A 16025-nucleotide genomic window follows, 5' to 3' on the forward strand; every position below is an offset into this window, starting at 1 on the left:
GCAAAGAGTGGTCCCCGCTCGCCACAACTAGAGAAAGCCCGCGTGCAGCAATAAAGACCCAACACACCCATAAATAAATAAATAAAAATAAAGCACAGTATTGACTGAATCATGGAATTTTATAAGAGACTACAGGGTTTGAATCTTTCATGAAATGAATTATTAATAAGTGAAAGACCCTAAAACAAAAGTTTTACTGGACTAGATACAGTTTCATTCCAGTCTCTACAATCCTGATTGCATCAGAAAGAGAACAGCTGAAGTATGTTTAAGCCTATTTAAGAAATAGGAGGCTTATTCTAATACCACAAATTTTTCACACCAGAAGAATATAATTATTCAGTGACATTTTAAAAAGCCTAACATCAAGTGTCTTCAAAGCAAAATTGAATACAGAATGGTTAAAAGACTTGTAATTGTTACAATAAAAATTGAACTGGAAAAGCAAAAGAAAATCATCAAAATTCTTCTACATCAAAATGATAAATGACTGATTACACTGACCTCTACCATGTTCTGCTTTCTACATGCTCTCCTCCCCACCTAAACGTCCCCACGTATACTTTCTTTTGTGCTCACCCTTCTTGGAAGTATTCAGGGTCATGAGTGGAGATATTTTAATGAGAGAGTGCATAATACCCTTCAACAGACAGTAAGTCTCAGTTTAGACAGTATACAGTACCTTACATCTTTGGGCTGATGTGGCAGATTAATGCTACCAGAAGGTGGTTAAGATACAGCCTTCAGAGAAGATAAATAATGTTGATTCACTCTTCTTCCAAAACCAAGGACAAAGCTGTGATAAACCTCATGGCTGAGAAGACAACCAACCAATATTCCAATAGACTGACAGCAAAAGGCAGAAGAAGGATGATGTATTTGTTCCCTGATAAATGTGGTGGATACAGATGAAACATCCTAAAGGCAAGCACAGTAAAAGGTAAATTAAAGAAAACCAGAGGGGGAAGGTGCAGCAAAAAGTTAGACCACAACATGTTTTTGTACTTCCCAAGAGGCAAAAGAGGAATCCTGCAATTTGATCTCCACGAAGAGACTTTAAGCTGGGGAGGTTCTCCAAATCTGGGTCAAGATTTTCAGTTCACCTGAGAACACTTGGTGCTTAACCCTAACCCTTAACCTCTCTGAGGCACTACTTTTAGGTCATCATGTTCCCTAGGGTACTGGCTCCAACTGAAGGGGAGAGCATACGTCAAGGTCTGGTGAAGAACTGATCAAAAAACAGTGGAGATTTATATCAAAGTGCTGATTCATGAGGGCTTCAAAGATTAAAAAAAAAAAAAGTAGATCAGTAGTTGTTTAGGTCTGGAGGGAGTGGGAGGCTAGGAGGGGACAGCTAAGGGATGTCGGATTTCTTCTCGAGGTGATGAAAATGTTCTAAAATGGACTGTGGGGACTTCCCTGGTGGCTCAGTGGCTAAGAATCCACGTGCCAATGCAGAGGACACAGGTTTGAGCCCTGGTCTGGGAAGATCCCAGATGCTGCAGAGCAACTGGGCCCATGCACTGCAACTACTGAGCCTGCGCTCTAGAGCCCACGAACCACAACTACTGAGCCTGCATGCCACAACTACTGAAGCCCGTGCACCTAGAGCCCATGCTCTGCAACAAGAGAAGTCACCGCAATGAGAAGCCCGCGCACTGCAACGAAGAGTAGCCCCCGCTCACCGCAACTAGAGAAAGCCCGCACGCAGCAACGAAGACCCAACACAGCCAAAAATAAATAAATTAATTAAAAATAAAATAAAATAAAAAATCGACTGTGGTGATGGTTGCACATATCTGAATGTACACTTTATTTTTTTGGCCACACCACATGGCATGCAGGACCTTAGTTCCCAGACCAGGAATTGAACCCTTGCTCCCTGCAATGGAAGCACAGAGTTCTAAACCACTGGACCACAAGGGAAGTCCCTGAATGTACACTTTAAATGAGTGAATTGTATGTTACGTGAATTACATACCAATAAAGCCTTTTTTTAAGCCTATAAGAAATTAGAGAGATGGGTCAATGTGGCATGAGAACCAGCCTTAACACAGCAACCTCCCAGGGCTAGAAGGTAAAAACTTGGGTATAACTGACCCCAAAAAGGAAAGATATTATCAAATGCTAAGTAAAGAATCACAGGGAAACTCAAAATCATCATATTCCATATTTTACACCTCTTAGGGGAATTCTGCCTCTCTGTCATTGTCTAGATACCACTATTTCCAAAGTTGAATTACCTTGCCCTGTTGGAGCCCACAAACTATGGGTGTGATGAACGTGTTACAGTTCAAACACTTGAAAGGGTGGTACCAGCCAGAGAATGGCTCAATGGGAGCAGTTTCCACATCTCCCTGCAGAATGGGGGTCCAATTAAAGGAATCATTATCCTGTCCTATCTAGAGAAAGCGTTTCTTAGATGAGTGAATTGGGAACCGAAACCCGGTAAAGGTTTTTTATTCCTTTACATTATTAGGACATCACTTACAGGACTTGGACTTCTTGGGTGTCCCCCAAAGCTCCTCACATAGGGCTGGCATTCCCAGAAACTTAATAAATACTTTCTGTTTTTAATTATATTGAATTCCAAAGAAGGAGCTTAAAGGTTAGGCATTTTATAATGGGTGTACATTCTACTTCCAAATGTAATATCTAGAACATAAACCCTAGAAAAAGGAAAGTAGTTATTGAATACCAAAGCTCCTTTGAGAAATGACTGTGTCAAATTTACTGGTTAGCATTAGTTTTATTAAAATGGTTAAGAAAAACTGACCTAGCAGATATCTATAACTATGCAATCTTCAGCTTAGAATAATGTATTATATATGTGTAACTATAAGAACTTTCCCTTGTGAGCTTAATAATCTTAGCAACAGCTCCCTTTCCAAACATGCCAAGAAAGATATGTTGCTTTGGGTTACGGACACTGGAAAATCAACAGACCAAAACACCCAGAAGAACAAAGTAGAGAGAAGTCTGACTCGGGTCACCCTGCAGTCTCTGGAGAGCTCAGGATGACAGCAGACTGTGATGCCCCTGAAATCTTCTCCCCTCACTCCCAGACCACCACTGCGTCATCCCCGCTGGGCCCTTCACATGTGCATGGACTGCCAACATGCTGAGAAAAAGAGGGATTTAAAAGAAAGTCAGCCCCAAGAGTTCACAGAACGACAGTCAAAAAAACAAAAAAATTAACTTTGACCTATACCCTTGAGACGGGAGCCAGATCCTGTTAGATAGCAAGTATTCTCTTTCTGTGTGCATCTGCAAGGACGAAATGCATTGGTTAAGTGGGTTAACTGGTCCGTGTAAGCAATGAGTTCTTGTGGGTATTCATTATGAATGCTCTGTGGGTGAATAAGTAGTTGTGAAGAGAACCAATCAATTTCTTCCTTTCTGTCCGTACTGGTTGTTCTGAACACCACCAATGTCTCACCAAGTACAGTCGTCCCTTGGTATTCGTGGGGGATTGGTGCCGGGATTCCCACCCCTTCCCACTAAGTATTCCAAAATCCAGGGATGCTCAAGTCCCTTATATGAAATGGCATAGTATTTGCATATAACCTATGTACATCCTCCTGGATATTTTAAATCATCTCTAGATTAGTTATAATACTTAATACAAGGTAAATGGTATGTAAAAAGTTGTAAATACGATGTAAATGCTATCTAAATAGTTGCTGGCATGTAGCAAATTCAAGTTTCACTTTTTGGAACTTTCTGGATTTTTTTTTTTTGTATGTATATTTTCAATCTGAGGTTGGTTGAATCCGAGGATGCAGAACCCACAGATACAGAAGCCCCGACTGTCTAACTAAGTATCTTTACAGTACTTTAAATATGCTGAGTAAAACCATCAGTATCCTCTGCACTCCCATCTTGAGTGTAACAAATCGTTATGATTGCATAACTTGTTTATACTTCTTAAAATGCTGTCAAACATGTTTGATCTTCGTAATTGAGAGAAGCTGTACAGTAATCTTTAATTAACACAGGGAAGATTAACTGAATTTTCTTCATCATTAAAGTTTATCCCTTTATGTTACCATAATCAAAAAAGAAAAAAAATTTTAATGAGTTTGAACAAAAATCTTTCTAAAATACATTGAAACAAACAAATATAAATTAAGATAAGAATTCTTTTTTTGTCTCGGATATCAACAAGGGCTTTTCACTGAGTTATAATACCCAAGTTCAGAGAGGATACAAGGAAAAGGACCCTCCTGGACATCACTGATGAGAATGTGAACTCTGACATTTTGGGGGAGGCAATTTGAAAATATGGATCCAAATCTTATGAATGTTCCAACTCACTGACCCCACAAATCTTTTATTCTTTTAATAATATTTGAGTGCCTATCAAATGCTACACACTCAAGGTACACTGATGACCAACACAGGCGAGCTCCCTGCTCTCAGGAAACTGACATCCTCACGAAGAGAGGGCAAAACAATGAATAAGCACACAGGTGAAGGGAGAAAATAAATTCAGACTGTGGTAAATCCTGACAAGAGAAGTAAGCCATGGATATGATGGGGCCTACAGGCGAGGAAGTAACTCGTTTCTGTCGGCGTCAAGAAAGCCCCCTGTGGCAGAAAGGCTGTTGCCCTGACGATATCCAGCCTCCCTCTCACCCTTAAGAAGAGAGCCCCAACTCAAAAAGAAAACACAAAACTAAACCCATCTTTCCTGGCCATCTGAAGAGCAGGACGGCATGTGAGATGCAACGGAGGTTGTTCGGTGGAACTTCTAGAAATGCTTCTGCATAAGGAAGACGGTGTCAAGTCAATCACATATAAAAAGATTTCAGAGATTATCAGGGAAAAAATTTGGATTTTGAAAGAAGTACATGGATGATAAAGAGAAAAGCAATTCTGGCTTAGTTCTGGCTCTAAAAATACATACCCTCTGCTTCCTCTACTTATTTAGCTGTAAAGCTTTAAGTGAAATAGTTCAAGGTTTGGTAGAAAGTTCTTGCTTGGGGGAGGAGACTGCTGGGGGAGGAACGTTATATATAGGTGGTGTAATACTCTGTGCTAATATGTGTAGAAACATTGCATAATACAGGAGAGAAGTAAACTAAGGTAGAAAGAACACTGAACTAGGAGTCCATTGACCTGGCTTTCAGCACTGGTTCTGCTCTAATAAGCTGTGTAATCCTGGCAATCAACCGCATCCAGCTTCCTCAACTTAAAATGTGGAAACTGGACTCACTCATCTGTAAGCCCTTGTCCACATTTCTTTTTTCCTTCCTTTTACTATTAATGTCACACTCACCCACACACCCACACACACATAAACATATAGGTTAAAGATTAAATCTCAGTCCCTGGACTGGGAATTAACCCACAAGCCACACAGCACAGGCAAAAAAAAAAAAAAAAAAATTACAATCATGAAATGATGGTTATTTATGTCCAGAAAACTTAATACAGATTTTAGGATGATGAAAAAATGTGTCTGTGATCATTGGGTTGAACACATCTTATATGTACGAATAATGCATCTTATTGCTAGATCAATAATAGAGGCTTACATTTATCTTTATAATTAGTGTTTACAAAGCAAATTTATGTCCTATCACTTTCACTTCTGAACGTCAGAACTAATTTAAGAAACAGGGAATCCAAATTATTTCATTTTTACAAATAGACTAAGCTGTGCATATGGTAAATGATTTGCCCAAGTTTACACCTCAAAGGGCCGACCATGGGCCTTCTCCCAATTCACTAGCACTGATTCATGTTCCATGCTGCGAGGCAGCTGGGATGCTGGAAGCCTGGTGCTTCCCGTGCCTCTCACTTCGTCTTGCTGTTCTGCCCATTCTCATAAGCACAGCTGAAGTCTCAGAGAACACCCGAACAGTGACACGATGAAATTTCCAAACTTTCATAAAATCGAAGCGATCACAGAGATATTCACCCAGCATCTTCATTATCAACTCACAGAGCAGTCACCTTTTTGTCTCTGCCATGGTGGTCTGCAAAGACTGCTTTTTTCTTTTAAATTTTCGATAGGAAAATAGACTACATAAAATGTTAAACACTTTCATTTAAAAATAATGGTTAGCGTTATATATCCATCATCCGTCATTCATAACGGAACACATCTTTAACAAAATGCCCTACATCGACACAAAATAACCCACCTGATTTCTTTCTGCCTGTAATGTGTCACCACCTCCAGTTTGCCTAACAATCCGAATACAACGTGAACACACAATCAAATCACTGCAAGTGTGGGTGACTTCAAAAGACATCAGGGGTACATCCTGTATAAGAACCACAATTGGTTACCAAGATAGTATTTATTTTAATGCAATTAAATAAAGTTAAACAGGAATATATGATGATCCTAAAAGGATGGACCAAGTGCCACAATCGTGTTATCATTTTTATTTGTCCTCTCATTAAAATGGATAAAACCACTGCCCCTTCTGAGTTCTCATGGCAGGAATTAATTCTCATGGCCTTAACACCTGAAGCTGTCTCTGTGAGCAAATTTGTTTCTAATTTTAAGTCTGGAAATGTTCAGAAACATTAATTAAAGGCCCACTGTGTGCAGAGTAACCTAAGAGGTCTTAAAAAGAAACAGTCCTTGAGTCCACCCTTTTTCAGAATCCACATTCACTCCATCAGGAAACCCCTTGTCTCTACCAGGATCCGAGCCCCTTACCCCATCTCCATGGACAAGCAAGGTCCCTGCATCTTTGCAGCAGTCTCCTAACTGATCTCCCAGCTTCTGCCCTTGACCCTGCAGTCTATTTTTAATGCAGCATGGACAATTCACCTCACTGGTTCAAAGCCTTTCAGGGCCTCCCATCTCACTTCAAGGAAGGCCCCAGTCCTGACCATGGTCCCAGAGGCCCTACAAGACCCATCCCTTTCACTTCTCTGGCCTCAGGTTCTATTCCTCTACCCGCCACTCCCTCCATCCCTCCAATCCACTTAACTTCCTTGCTGTTCTTGAGACACACCAGGCGTATTCTTGCTCCAGGACCTTCACCTTGGCTGAAGCCATCTGCAGCCTCTGCCTGAAGCAATCTATCCCAGACCATCCTTGCCACATTGTCCCACCTCTTTCAAGTCTCTGCCCAGATGCCACCTTCTCATTGAGGTCTAGCCCCACCACCCTATTCAAAATTGCTGCAGGTGCCCCTCCTCCCCAGTGCTCTCAACACCCCTCACTCAGCTCTTCTTTTCCCCCAGCACTTACGCCTTCCAATGTGCAAAATAAGACCTAATATGTTTACTTTCTTCCTCTCCTCACTAGAATGTACACTCCATAAAGGGAGAGATTTTGTCTGCTATTTGTCTGAAACAGTGTTCAGTACATAGAAGGCCCTTAAGAATTATTGGTTGAATGAGTGAATGAATATCGATGCCTAATCCTTGTCTTGCACAAGGATTAACACAAATTAGTTAACAAGTGTGATTTCTAAGCATGGACCCCCAAATTATTGGATTTCTGAGCTGTATGCTGGGTCTTCTATGTGCCCACTGAAGTGTTTGCCTTGATTCAACACGCACTGGCCTCATTCTGCAATTGATTCAACACGCATTGGACACGTTTGCCTTGATTCAACACGCATTGGCCTCATTCTGCGATTAGAAGTTATGAACGGAAGAATGGTCCAGAGCTGGGCAAAGTATATGAAAAGAAGAAATAAGTGGCTAAAAGCACATGAGAAAAGACTATTTTAACTTCCAAGACTAATCGAAGAAACCTATATCAAAGCAATAAGACCAATTTTCAAGTATTATGTTAGCAAAGGTTTCAGTATATCACAACACTGAATACTGGCAAAGCAACGGAGAAAAATGTACTTTTAGACACCACCCTTTAGAAAACAGAGCCGTTTCGGAAAATTATTTGGCTAACGTGTCTAAAGCCTTAAAATATTTAGGAATTAATTGGTACAGTTTTATCCTAAATGTGGAAATAGCTTTATTGGGCAAAGATTTTATCACAGCTGTATTTGTGAAAGCCAAATTTGGAAGCCACCTAAATGGCCACTATAAGAAAACGATTAAGCAAGCTCTACATGGCTCATCAACTCCATTCCATTTTTAATGACTCGTTAGTAGTTTAACAATGTGGGAAAGTCCTAATGTGATGCTATAGAACCTCCACCCCAACACATTAGGGAAAAAAGGTGGGAAGGCGGTAGGTTGAATATAAACAGAGGCAGGCCCATGACAGAGCAGCGCTCCTGGATTCCAGGCTGTTTGACCCCATCCATTTGATCCCAAATCCTCAGACAGCGTCTTCTGCTTTCCTGCACCTGAGAACAGTAGTTCCAATGCCCAGAAACCTTACTGTTTCCAAACTCTTAGTCACTATCCCTCTTCGGGGCCCCAGGAACCCTAAGCATGTGGGTACCCCGTGACCTGCTCTGATACCGCATTGTTGCTGAGGGACGGGTATGAATTACAGTGGCCTCACTCCAAATACATAAAAAATAAGCGCAAACAAAAATGTAAGAACAGGGGTGTTAAATAGACAACAAATATATCTGTAGAAACATAACGCTGAATCCTATAAAAGAGTAAATCAGAATCAGGACTAACTGGGCACATAATGGTATACTTTGATGGCCATAATTTGGCCCTCAGAGGTATTTTGCCATGGGAGTCTGCCAGGCAGATAAGTTCAGTCACAGGTACTTCTAAAATGCCATTACCACTACAATTTATATTACCTTTGATACATCCAATTCCACGGTGGTATTTTTACACAGCAAGATAATTGGATCCACTCTGGAGCTTCAGCAGGAAAAAACCACAAACTGAATAAATTTCATATATGAACGTGGCCCCGGGCAGGAGCTCATTATCATACCAGGTAGTATATGGGGTCTTAGAACTTGGTAAAGATGTTGTTTACTCACCTATCAATGATCTATTTTCTTTCACTTCAGAAGGATCTGTTGAAAGTTTTGCTCTGTCTTTAAAGGTTTTGAAGTACTTTCCTGGAGGCAATAGAGGACTGAGTGCTTGGCTGCTTTGCAAAAGAGACTTCCTACAGCCAGTTCCTCCAAAGTTCTTACCTGGTTCCAACAGTGAGTCACTGACACCAACAGGATGTCCTACAATTCAATCCAATGCTGACATTAACTAGCTGGAGTAAGCACTAGACCCTACAAGTGAAGGATTCTGTCTCACGAGACTGCCCCCCTTTCAGATGCCAGCACAAGTGGGGTTGTTAAGCAGGTAAGGTAGGGGGTCCCCAGAGAAAGAGAACCAGGCATCATTTTCTTGACATAAGAGAAGCCATTTTTGGCCTAAGCCATTTTGTGATCTACGCCTGGCTGCAATGTTTGCCCTTGAACACATCTCCATAATTAATGATCTTAAGGGAACAAAGGAATGCAGAAACAGAGAAGTGGTCAAGAAACAAGATTCCTCGTTCCTCCTCGAGGGATATACGTAATGATATGTATCTGATACGTATCTCTGAGTTCCGCAGGAACTAAGGCCCCTGTGCGGAAGATGGTAACTACCTGCTGAAACCCCAGACTGGTCGGAACATGGGGGATGATGACGTTGACTTCTTCTGACCCTCGTGACTTCAATCAACCAAAGCTTGACTCTGTCCACTGATTCTATGCTGAATTCTCCTCTGCTTAAGCCCCTTCATGAGTATGCATGTACCCTAAGCTTAAAACGTCTATTTTGCTGTTTGGGGAGACACTGCTTTGGGAAAGATCCCCAGTGTTCTCCTTAATTGCTGCAACTAATCAATCCTTCTTTCTCCCCAGTTTGGCTTGGTTGTCTCTTTTGGCTTGACACCGACCAAGAGGCAAACCCAGTTTTTCAGCTAACAGGGTTCCCAGGCCACCAGCACTTCTGTCTTGCTGACTACAAATCTGGGAGTTTCTATACAAATATCAAATCATTATGTCATATACCTGAAACTAATATATGTCAATTATACCTCAATTTAAAAAAATAGTCCAAAAAATTGGAGGGGTTTCCAAGACCCCCCTCAGGTTTGATAATCTGCTGCAAGAACTCAGAGAACCCAGCAAAGAGCTATATTTATAATTACAGTTTTACAAAAACAGCCAAATGAAAGAGATGCAGAGGGTAAGGGGTGGGGTGGGGGTCAGGGCACAGAGTTTCCATCCCCTCCCAGGTACTCCACTGTCCCAGAACCAGGATGAGTTCACCAACCTGGAAGCATCTCAGAACCTCACTGTTCAAGAGTTTTTATCGCGGTTTCATTACTTAGGCATGATCGATTAAATCACTGTCCATTAGTGACTGAACTCAATCTCCAGCCCCTCTCCTCTCCCTGGAGGTTGGGTGTGAGGCTGAAAGTTCTAACCCTCTAACCTCATGCTGGGTCTTTCTGGTGTGGTCAGCCCCTCCCCTGAATCTATCTGAGGGTCCCACCACGAGTCATCTCATTAGCATCAACTCAGATGGTCAGAAAGGAGTCTGGTATGAACAATGAAAGATGCTCCTATCACTCAGAAAAATCCCAAGGAGTTTTGAAGCTCTGTTCCAAGAATCTGGGACAAAGACCAAATACATTTTTTATTATACCACAGTTCTGAAATGTGTTTTGTGGTGAAATCTCTTTACTTCAGCTTTCTAAAATGTAACCTGAAGTTAACACATTTAACTTCACGGGCAGCTATGACCCAGGTTTCTGCCACTCTGGTTTTACCACAATGCTTAACACAGTTCTTTGTGCAAAGAATGCACCTCAACATGGGTTCTCAATTAATTACCTGATAGTGCTGGTATGTGCCACTTACACCACAACCCTGCTGGTGTTAGTGAGAAAGCATTGCCAGGATCCCAGAAGACCAAGGGCTCGGAAAGAGTTAGACCCATTAAATTAAGAATAGGAGGTGACTGTTCCGACCTAGTGGTGTTCTTCCAGATTCTATTGGCAGCAAGAGACAGAAACTGGACTCAAATTTGCTTAAGGGAGATTTATTGCAAAAAAACCCCAAATTCTCTCTATATAATTATATATATATATATATATACACACACACATATATATATAAATGTATGTATACGGGTAGCTCATAGAACAAAAAGAAGAGCTCTTTGTTCAACCATAGACAGAAAACCAAGGAACTTCTGGGACTCCAGACATGGGAACCATGTCTCCAATAGCATTTGGTCTCTGTCTCTGACTCTCATGGTCTGTTTCTCTCTGTCTCTGTCTTCTTCCCTCTCTCTTCTCCCCTGCTTTCAAATATTGTTTATTTTTGTACACTTTTTAAATTTTCTTTTTATTTTTGTTAGCTTTCTCTCCTTCTGTTGATCAGCTTCTTCCTTGACACAGCGGCAACAGCTTTTGGGACTAGAGGGCAAAAGAGTCTTCCTGCCATCCCATCTTTTTTTTTTTTTTTTTTAAGATTTATTTATTATTTATTTATTTTATTTTTATTTTTGGCTGCGTCGGGTCTTAGTTGCAGCAACCGGGATCTTTGTTGAGGCATGCAGGATCTCGTTGTGGTGCCCGGGCTTCTCTCTAGTTGTGGCGTGTGGGTTTTCTTTGCTCTAGTTGTGGCGCGCAGGCTCCAGGGTGCGTGAGCTCTGTGGTTTGCGGCACACAGGCTCTCTAGTTGAGGCGTGCAAGCTCAGTAGTCACCCTGGGGCATGTGGGATCTTAGTTCCCTGACTAGGGATCGAACCCGCATCCGCTGCATTGTAAGGCGGATTCTTTACCACTGGACCACCAGGGAAGTCCCCCACCATCCCATCTTAAGAATTGTTAGAAATACCCAAGTCTTGGGCTCCAGATTCTTACTCCTTGATCAATCACTGTAGTTGGGAGATGGAGGGAGGGGTCACATAAAGAGAAAATAATGAAAATATCTAAGATTTATTGAAATTTACCATACGCCAGGCATCATTCTAATCTTTAGTTACCAAACTTATAAAGCACTCGGAATGTGCCCTATTTTAGGTATATTGTAAATATTAACCATTAAATCCTCACAACAACCCTTAAGCAGCTGCTATATTATTTCCATTTTACGGTGAGCCCACTGAGGTGTGAAGAGCTAAGAAACTTGTTCAAGACCACGTGGCTACTAAGTGGTAGAGCTGGGATGTGAACCAGGCAATCTGGTTCTTGAGTTTATGCTTTCAACCACAGTGCTACATCCTCCCCGCACTCTTCATGTTTTAAACTGCACGTGAGGTAAACAGTCTACTTGTCTCCAATTTACAGAGGAAGAAATGAGCGACAAACTGCATCCATAAGGTGGTAGGGTCAGGATTTAAACCCACAGAGTCTGAATCCAAAGCCAGTGCTGTCATGGATTCTGCTGTGCTGCAGAGTTGGCGGCCGATGGGCACAGTGCCTTAAGTGCGGAGACATAAGCAGACACTGCATCCTTTGCACGTAGGACAGAGTGCAGAGCCAGCCACTCTTAGGAATTCTTAGCAGCCCCAACCCTAAGCTGGGGAGTCAGGCATGCTCAGCAGTAGAGGAGCTGTGGCCTCTACAAGGCCAAGTCGAGGTCAAGGTCAAGGAAGAGAGAGCCAACAGAGCCTTGGGAGAAAACCAGGGCTAGGATAAGGGCTGGAGGAAACCCTCCACAAAGAGTGATCGGCCTGGGACGCTGATGGGTACGGCCACCTCTCTGTGAGCGTACATGCAAAAGAGTCCCGAAGGCTGCAGTCAAGAAACAGCTGGAATTCTTTCCGAGCTCCTACCGCACAGGTCTGTCCTTGCCCTAGAAAACCACAGGACTGCGTCAACTTAGAGTCCCTGAGAAATGCCTTCCCTAAGTTATAATTGAATGTCGCGCACTCAGCTTTTATCAAGAATTCAGATAGGAAATAACCATTTAAGGAACATCTTGTATTCTTCGAAAATCTGCCACTGAATTCATTGTTCTTACTTCTTATACAATGAATCTAATATTCTGCCCACAGTTTAGAGCCGGAGAAAAATTCGCCTCTCCAGGCAAACATGCGTGCTAATTTTTATCAGACAATGTGAACTATGTGGTACAACATGTTTTCCTCTCTGCATTGGCCCCTGCAAACCATAAGTTAAATTTAGTGCTGAATTGTTCCTGTATCATCCTAGGCTCCTGGATCACTCCAAATGAGTTCTGATTTCCCTTTTTGTCTTGAACCATCTTGGTGTTTTGTTTTTGCTTAACTTTTTAATTGTAAAGTAGAACATACAAAAACAAAGGCGTGTACAAAACAAAAACATACAGTACAATGGTTATCTCAAGATAAATACCCACACAACCACCACCCAGGTCAATACACAGGCATTGCCAGCACCCCCAAAGCCCTTTCGTCCTCCTGCCAAACACCACACATTCCTGAAACCGAGCAGACCCTGTGGGGCTTCTGGGCACAAAAGCCTGTGTCCCCCATTTCTTGATTATAGGAGATAGGCTTCATTCAGCTTCCATGCCCTTCCCTGGTTCCAATGGGTAGGTTCAAACAGTTGCTAATCAGGGAAGAGAGGGGATATGGAGACAAGGGAGGAGCGGTCAAGAAACAATAGTGCAGCCTTGGGGCAGGGTCCTGGCTCCCCCTCAAGGGAAACATATAACAATATCTTTGAGCTCTTTTGCAGTTACTGAAACCCCCATCAGGTGGGAGAAATTAATGCTGTGCTGCCCACAAGCACATAGATCCCAGACCAGCTGGAACCAGAAGGTTGATGCCAACTCCCAATTACCTCATCACCAACCAATCAGAAGAACGTCCACAAGCTGATCACACAGCCTCTTTGAACCATTATGATAAAAGTCCTCACTATTCCCTCCAGGTCAGGACACACAGTTCTGAGGGCATTAGCCCACTGTGGCCCCCTCTGCCTGGGCAAAGCAATAAAGTTATTCTTTTCCACTTCACCCAAAACTCTGTCTCCGAGATTCAATTTGGTACCGGTGTACAGAGGCCGGATTTCAGCATCATCTGCTCTCCCCACTACCCCTCCCTTATTATTCTGACTGCTTTGTTTCTCTTTCTATTCCTACTACCTAAGAGCTCATCTTTCAACACTTTGGTTTAGTGTGGCATTTCTCCTTTTAACTTCACCTAAATAAAATCATGCACTATGTAGTCTTTTGTGACTGTCTAATTTCACTCAATGTTACATTTGGGCATATATATGCAGTCCATGTTATTGTACATATTTGCAGTTCATTCATTTTCACACCTGTATAGTAAGCCGTTACATGATTAGATCACAATTTAGTCATTTATTTTATTGTTGACAGACACTGCATTTTCAAATTTCATGTTCCTTTATTACTAATGTGGCTGAGGACCTTTTCATATGTTTATGGGTCATTTGGAAATTCTCTTTTTTTTCTTCCATAAATTTATTTTTGGCTGCGTTGGGTCTTCGTTGCTGTGTGCGGGCTTTCTCTAGTTGCAGTGAGCGGGGGCTACTCTTTGTTGTGGTGCACGGGCTTCTCATTGTGGTGGCTTCTCTTGCTGCGGAGCACGGGCTCTAGGCACACAAGCTTCAGTAGTTGTGGCACATGGGCTCAGTTGTTACAGCACTTGGGCTTCCGTAGTTGTGGCTCACGGGCTCTAGAGCGCAGGCTCAGTAATTGTGGCACACGGACTTAGTTGCTCCGCAGCATGTGGGATCTTCCCAGACCAGAGCTCGAACCCATGTCCCCTGCATTGGCAGGCAGATTCTTAACCACTGCGCCACCAGGGAAGCCCCGGAAATTCTCTTTTTGAACCAAGAAAACGGATTCTCCTGTAGAGCCTCCAGAAGAAAGACAACGCTGCCAACACCTTGAATTTAGCCCATGAGACCCATTTTGGACTTCTGACCTCCACAACTGTGAACTTATATTGTTTTTAGCCACTAAGTTGTACTGAATAGTAATTTGTTACAAGCAGCAACAGGAGGGAGAAAGACCTCCTGGAATCAGTCTTTCTATATAAGCCTTTCCATTGCCACTGCAAAGAGAGGAAGACGACAAAGAAATAGAGACAAAAACATTGCCAGGAAGTGTGATAGGGAGCAGTAATTGGAATTCATAGAAATTGCCCCATAGAACAAGTTTCAAGCTTCAGAATTGCACAGACCAGTGTGACAGCTAACATGAACAGGGTCAACACAATACCGGTTAACATTTATTGAGTGGTTACTATTCGCTAGGCACTTTATAAACACCCATTCTTACACTTCTCCCTACAACCCTATGAGATCAAGGCTATTGTGCCCCATTTAACAGAGGAAGGCCACTTACTCGGTGGCACTGCATGACATCAGAGCCCATGCTCTCAGTCAATGCCCTGCACTCATTCTCTAATGATGGCTGGAACATGACTCTGCCATTCAAGTTAAAGTTTGAATTATAAGCACCTACAGTCAAAATTATTGAAAATTCTCATGAATTCGTGCATGAGCTTTGAGAAAAAGAAGTGGTCCTTCAAACACATACTCATGAAGAATATGTAACTACATGGGACTTTTAAGAAGATCAAAACATACAAACTCAGGACAGCAAAAGAAGTAGTTGTACTTCTAGGATGAGGAGGAAAACACTTCCCCAGTTCCCTATGGGAAAGTAATATAGTTAAGGCCAGAACTAATGTCTGTTCTCTCTACTTAGAATAAGAATTTGGCAAATAGTAAGTAGTTCATTCCAGGGTCCAAATTTTGTTACTCTCAATTAATCCTTTCTGCTATCATTTTAAAGTCCTGAATAAAGAATCTACTTCCAAGGATTACTGAAGTTCAGTATCAGAACCAGGTGAACTAGTTCAAAGAAATGAGCCCACTTCAAGAATTAGACCATAACAAAGCGTATTTCCATCTGAGTGGGCAACTCTGAGTGGGCATCTGAGTCGCTCTTGCACCATTTTCTCTTTGATCCCACAACAGGAGAACAACAAGAAAGATACTAACATTTTTATCCTCATTTCATAAGGAAGAAATAAAGAGGCCCAGAAATGTGAAGCGACATAGCTAACTTACACGGCTAACAAGTCCTACACCTGAGACTAGAACCCAGGCTTCTCCATCTCTTCTCTAATCCTGACCTATTTTA

At 42.1% G+C, this 16025-nt stretch overlaps 1 protein-coding gene across 2 annotated transcripts in view; it reads right to left on the reverse strand.

Annotated features, from left to right (window-relative positions):
- ERI1 (exoribonuclease 1) overlaps positions 1-16025 on the reverse strand; it is a 157917-nt gene that overhangs the window by 96118 nt on the left and 45774 nt on the right. The window contains exon 9 of one of the 2 annotated variants that reach the window (XR_013825566.1): positions 6257-6275. The exons of the other annotated variant lie outside the window; for it this stretch is intronic. The gene's annotated coding sequence lies outside the window, so the exon portion shown is untranslated. Of the gene's footprint in view, positions 1-6256; positions 6276-16025 lie in introns of those variants that run through there. 2 annotated transcript variants of the gene reach the window in all.

The sequence above is a fragment of the Stenella coeruleoalba genome (genome assembly GCF_951394435.1).
Source record: "Stenella coeruleoalba genome assembly, chromosome: 21".
Lineage (NCBI taxonomy): Eukaryota > Metazoa > Chordata > Mammalia > Artiodactyla > Delphinidae > Stenella > Stenella coeruleoalba.